Source organism: Staurois parvus, unplaced genomic scaffold (assembly GCF_062004578.1).
Source record: "Staurois parvus isolate SC_StPar_1 unplaced genomic scaffold, SC_StPar_1.0 ptg000078l, whole genome shotgun sequence".
Taxonomy (NCBI): domain Eukaryota; kingdom Metazoa; phylum Chordata; class Amphibia; order Anura; family Ranidae; genus Staurois; species Staurois parvus.
In genome coordinates this window covers 3,722,079-3,728,594 of record NW_028317874.1, presented here as the reverse complement: position 1 = coordinate 3,728,594, position 6,516 = coordinate 3,722,079, and the positions used below count along the sequence as shown (strand labels likewise).

General features: G+C 53.8%; 1 pseudogene; it reads right to left on the bottom strand.

Annotated features, from left to right (window-relative positions):
* Window positions 1-816: 816 nt before the first annotated feature.
* LOC149469229 (uncharacterized) lies at window positions 817-6,122 on the bottom strand (annotated as a pseudogene).
* Between the last annotated feature and the right edge of the window lie 394 nt (window positions 6,123-6,516).

The window sequence follows — 6,516 nt, the reverse complement described above, 5'->3', positions numbered from 1 at the left end:
TTCGGACTTATGGTGTAGTACAAATTTATCCAAGCTGGAACATGCAGAGTGCTCAACAGCAGACAAGTAAAGCATGCAAACGAAACAAATGGTGTGGAGGTGACCTAGTTGGCATTCGATTTCTATGGTGTTCTATTGTGCTCTTCACATCTGAGCGATGTGCTGACAGCTAAGAAAAAATACCAGAGTTTTCTTGCAGCATGATTTCACATTTTTGGCCCCCAAAAGATGTCAATGGTAGCACCAGAAAAACCTGCATAATGCAAAATTTTGCACCCAACAACCATTTGTTCCTCTTCACTTTCCATTGACTAGAACAAAATTCCTCGAGCCTGAAAAACACATGGAAAAAAAACCCACAAAAACGTCTCTAAGATCAAATGACTCTCATGCTAAACTGTATATCCAGACTTAATAAGTTATAGGAATAGGAAGGCATAGGAACAGATGTCCCCATTGGAGGATTTTGTCAAAAAGTTTATATCTCCCCTCACTTTCAGCCTTGGTGACAGTGGTCTTGAGGACAAATAAGGTGAAACTATCCAAGAGAAACACAAACAGCAATAAAAATAACAACAGAGTGTCATGTACATGATAGAAGTCTGAACTGACGAAGTCAGCCTCTCTTGTATCTCCAGCCCAGGCCCCACTGAAGGTGCAACAGATGGTGCCAAGGGACAGGAGGAACACGAGTTTCTGCAGATGTTGATTGCAGAACTTGCGGCTGGAGGTATAAACTCGGTAAATCAGGCATGACATCCGGTCAAGAACAGAGGAAATGCAGGAACGATTAGCTCAGGTTAATAGAGCACTCCACTAGGACTGCAAGATCTGAATGCGTGGCTTGCAGGAACTTCTAACCAGCGTGACAACTAGAGCTGATAGGATAGACAGCCAGGGCAAGCACTCGACAGGACTGTAGAGTTGAACTGGAGCCGGAAGCGTAGTCAGAGTGATAGCCAGGGTCAGCAAGGAGCAGGCAATGAGGTACCGAAACATCAGACAGGGACATGGACAGGAGTAAGCCAGGATCACAAACTGTTGAGCAGAAGCATAAACAGAATCCAAGAGCAGGTCAATGGCAAGCCGGTTCAGTAACGGATAACACACAGGATACAGCAGGACACAGGGAAATAACTGAAGACCAGTCAGCACTGACAGAGAGTAAGAGCCTCCTTTAAATAGTCCATATGACACCAGAAACTGTGGGCACACTCCTGCGTGCGTGCACCCGTGTGTGCACTTGACTAGTGCACCAGAGATCGGTTCATCCAGATCCCCTTACCTATAACTCTTACTTAAATAAAAACATGACACCGATTTGGAGTAAATGGCCAACGTGGCCTTTTATTAACCACACGATTTAAACACCAAACCATTCCTTATAACAGAAAACATACCAATTTGTTGTTGGTCTTCAAAGGCCCCATCCACAAATTATCTGAAATGCACCTGCGGACCCCATATACCACCAGGCCTCCAGCTGCAACCACCCAGCTCGGAGACAACCTTACCGTCCGCAGTGCAGCACCACCACATTCCAGTTAAACCTTGGTTAACTGGAATGTTCCCCGGGCACACCATACCACCGATGGGTCCCACACCATTCTCTGTACCTTCAAGATAATACCCGCCTCCAAAGACCAACAAACCGCCAGAACACGCTGGGTAAGACCTTACCCATGCGTGCCCCACCACAAACGTACTGCTCTCTGCACACCATCCTGTAAACCCAGAGACCACAAATTCGTCCCAACCGCAATAAGATGTACCCCATCATTCCGCAGATACCGCCAGGTATCTACCTCCAACTCCGAATGCCGGACCACCAACCCCCCATTCCGAATGAAAAAGCGCCCCACCTCCTTGTTGACCTTGATCCGCGCTTTATTGAGCCGCTCCACCGACCGTGCCAAACGCCAAGAGGCGCGGGCTACCATATCCGACCATACCAACACCATGTCCGGATAATCCCTCCGCAATAGCAGCAAGTCCATCTTTACGTCCCTCCCCAACTCCCGCATGGACCGAACTCCCAAATCATTACCCCCCGCATGCAATACCAGAACATCCGGTGGCCTATCCAGACTAGCAAAACGCCGAACTTCAGGCACCACACGACCCCACAACATCCCCGACACACCTATCCATCGCATGCAAGCCTCCTGTCTAGTCAATCCCAACTGCCGCCCATTAGGCCTCACATCCGCCCGCCTGGCCCCCAAAAAAACGTAGGAGTGCCCCAGGATCCACACCAGGCGCACCGCTCCATCTGAAATAAAAGAACAAGAACTACCACCAGAACAAAAAACGGCACAGAGACAGGACAAACTCCCCCCAACCCAGGGACAACAACCCGGGATCCAACCTTAATCAACCCAACAGATGCGGACGAATGTACAAGCAAAACCTCTGGGAATCCCATCTACCAATATGTTTTACCGCCGCATCCGACAAACCCCACCGGGCGGCCTCAGTAGCCTCCCCAATCCGAAACGAGTGAGAAGCATACAAAGATGCATCCAAACCCACAACCTTCAAACAGCATCGAAAAACCGACACAAATTGAAAACGAGTTAACGGGGACCCATCCTCATGCATGAAAAAAGAGCCACGCCCCACCGGACGACGGGACAAAAAGTCACGAACCGCCCGCACCGGGCACACCAATGATGTAGGAAGGGCAAAAAACCTCACCCGCGCACCACGACCCAATTGGTCCTTCTTGGACCGACGGACGAACACCTCCACCCAGTCACTAGAGACCCTGACATCATCCCCCAACAACACCCCAAGAACGGATTTGGATGGACTGACAAGCTCCCCAATACGCAATGCCCCAAAGAAAGCCACCGCAAAGGCCGCCCGAAATAAGCACACCTCAAAGTCTGAAAAGCAAACAAAGCGCAGATGCTCAAACAACGATCCTAACAACTCGAAGGACACCGGACGACGAGAATCCTTACTGCGACAAGCCCTACGGTAACCTCGAAGAGCCTGTCATACCCAAAATTCTGTCGTGAAGTCCCGACACCCTTGAAGCTTAAAGAGGAAGGCCAAGCCAGCCACCGCAGCAGCCGACACCCCCCATTCCAAGTTCCTTGCCAAATAATACAAAACAGCCACCCCTACCTCCGGCCCCCACGGATCTATCTCGACCTGTCGTAACAAGTCCCGCCACTCTCGCCAGACCTTCGAGCATGCAGACCATGTCGCCTCACTCACCGACCTCCGGATCCAACCTGCAACGACCCCAAGGCAATCTCCCACAGCCAGTCGGGACAAGGAACCCCATGTTGCTCCGCCGCCGGCGCCAACTCTCGGAATTTGTCCCACTGAAAACGAGACAAAGCGTCAGCCAAGATGTTATCAACCCCAGGGAGATGCACAGCATAGAGAAAAACGTTCAGCTGCAGGCAACGCAACACTAAATGGCAAAGCAAGCCAACCACTGGTTGTGAGGAAGCCGAGACCCGGTTGATGACCTGAACCACCCCCAAGTTGTCGCAATGAAAACGAACCTTCTGATTCCTAAAATTTTCACCCCAAACCTCAACCGCCAATACCACCGGAAAAAGTTCCAACAGCACCAGGTTACTAAGGAAACCCGCCGCGACCCAAGAAGAAGGCCACGGAGCCGCACTCCACCGCCCCCTAAAAAAGGCCCCATATCCCCCGGAAGCCGCCGCATCCGTGAACAATTCCAAGTCAAAATTACTGACTGGTCCAGACATCCACAGCGCCCGTCCATTAAAGTCATCCAAAAAGGTATGCCAAATCCGCAAGTCCTCCCGATGTTCCCTAGCTAAACGAATAAAATGCAAAGGGGAAGTAATTCCCGCCGTCGCCAGCCGTCGGTAAAATACTCGTCCCATCGGCAGGATGCGACAAGCAAAGTTCAGCTTACCCAGCAACGATTGCAAGGCTCGTAGCTGAATTTTTCGCTTGCCCAGCACCCCACGAATTTCCCCTTGTAGGGCCAACAGCTTGTCACCTGGCAGCCGACACTCCATGACATCCGAGTCCAAAACGATGCCCAGAAAAGTCATCACCGAAGCCAGGCCCTCTGTCTTGTCCAAAGCCAACGGAATCCCGAAACGTTCAGCAACGTGTTGCAACGTAGCCACAAAAACCGCGCATACCCTGGAAGTGGGCGGACCCACGCAAAGAAAATCATCCAAATAATGGATGACCGAATTTATCGGTCGGACACCGAACAGGACTGCGGATCGATGGCGTCATTAACCGACCCCCCTTTGGGGAAAGACAGGTGGTGAATCAACCTGAACGAATTCGGCTCCTTCTTGGGCACCACCCCCAAGGGGGAAACCACCAGGTCTGAAAACGGAGCGCAAGAAAACGGCCCACCCATACGTCCTAACCCCACTTCCTTACGCAACTTCGCCGAAACCACCTCAGCATGCTGCACCGCCGACCGTAAGTTACGAGCTAAAGGGGGGATCGAAGTCAAACTACACGGGATACGAAACCCTCCGAAAAACCGGCCAACAGCAGCCCGGCGGCTGCTCGATCCGGATATCTATTTAGGAAAGGCCGCATCCTTTCCACTTTCACCGGAGTCGTCCCTCTTACTCGCATGCTCTCCGGGCAGGCCTCTACCCCGCTTGAAACAGCGCGACAAAGGATGGGAGCCGCCGCAACCTGAACACTCGTGTTTAAAATGTCAGGACCCCCTTAAACGACACGCGCCCTCTTGGAACTGCCAACATACACCCCTACGCTTTGAGGCCGATTGTCCTGGGGAGAATGAACCACCGACCCCGCCCTGAAAAAACGGAGTAGGAGCCCGCACGGGAGTCATGAGGCGCATCCAAAGGCCAATGTCCTTATGGTCCCAACGTAACGAAGGGCGAACAGCCCGCCGCTGCCGAAACTGCTCGTCGTATCGAAGCCATGCGGTCCCACCGTAAACCCTGTGAGCCTCGCTAATGGCATCCAGGTAACAAAAGAGAGCTGAGCAATGCTCAGGAGTCTTCTCCCCAATGGCACTGGCCATGATTGCAAATGCCTGCATCCAATTCGCAAATGTACGCGGGATAAAACGAAAGCGCTTCTCAGCGTCCTCTCGCCTACCCTCATCAACCCGCGACCCATCTAACGGAAAACGCTCCAAAGGCAAGAGCGTGAAAATTTCCACATACTCCCCTCTCCAAATCCGCTCTCGAATCTCCGACGGTAAGTGCGCACCCAAAGGGCCCTCAAAACATACGTATACCTCGCCGAGACCCCTCCCTTAAACCTGACTCGGGAACGCCTGCAACCCTCTCCGCCCGGGCCGTGCCCCCGCCTCCCCCCAACAGGTCCCGAAGTGCAGAAGAGAATAAAACAGGGCACTCACCAGGATGCCCAGGAGATGTCCCATCAGCCGCGCGTCCCGACTCCATCGACGCAGAGCGGCCAGCTGTCACCCCCGCATCGGGTTCAGACAGCTCGCCCTCCGATCTCTCGTCCTCTTCCTGACGGCTGCATGGCCTCCCCATCCCAGGAGCCACGGGTCCCTCCTGGCCATGCCGCAGCTGACTCCGCCTCCTGGCACCAGCCATGCCCCTCGACGTCCCTGGTCTCCGTCCCGTCACACACTCCTCAGCACTCTGCCCAGAGCTGCCCTTCTGCTTGAGCCTCTTCAGAGCCGCCGCTCCATGCTGCACAGATGGCCTGCCGACTGCTGCAGGGGACAGCCCGGCAGCCGCAGCGCTCCTTCTCCCACGTTGGGCTCCCTCCCTGACATGCACTTTGCCAGTGGAGGAGCCGTTACCTTCCCGTCTCTGTTGCCGTGCGGGCGGGGGGAGGGGCTTCCTCCGTACGAAACCCCGCCCACCGAGCTCCGCCAAAGCTGAGGATTCCTCACGGCTCCCCCGCGAGCAGAGGCCAGAGAGTGCCTTGCCTGCGGGGCCGGAGGGTCCCGAGCAGGGCTCCTGATGCGGCGCTGAGCTCTGGGGGATGGGGAGTCCGGGCTGAAGCACTCCGGAGGCCTTGACTTCCCGCCCCCTTTCTGCCGACGATAAAGCTGGGTCCTGCAATAAGGCAGAGACCCTGCTCTGCAGCCAGTCCGTCCCATGTGAGGCTGCCGCCTCCTGCAGCTGGGCAAACAGGTCCTCCATACCGCCAAAAATGCTCACCAACGGCCCACACTGAACGGCTGGTTTGCAAGCTGTATGTCACAAGCTCACTCCCCAACGTCCAGCTCCGAATGACCGCCCCCCACCCAGGACACCCCACCCAAAGGTGCCAAGGAGACCACCCACGTTCTCCCTCTACCAACCAGCTCCCACCTATACATTTTCAAACCCCTGCACTGACTTAACCCTTTCTAGCCTTCCTTACCCACTCTAAGCCTAGTCATGCCTGCCCTGCGCTACTTCTTTCCTGTCATTTACGCTACGGGCATTACTTTCTTTCAACAAAAGTGCGAGCCTATGCTCATTTTTATTGCCAATGCGCCTGTGCTTATTTCTATGCACGATGTTGTGTGCATGCGCAGTTGCCATACAGGAA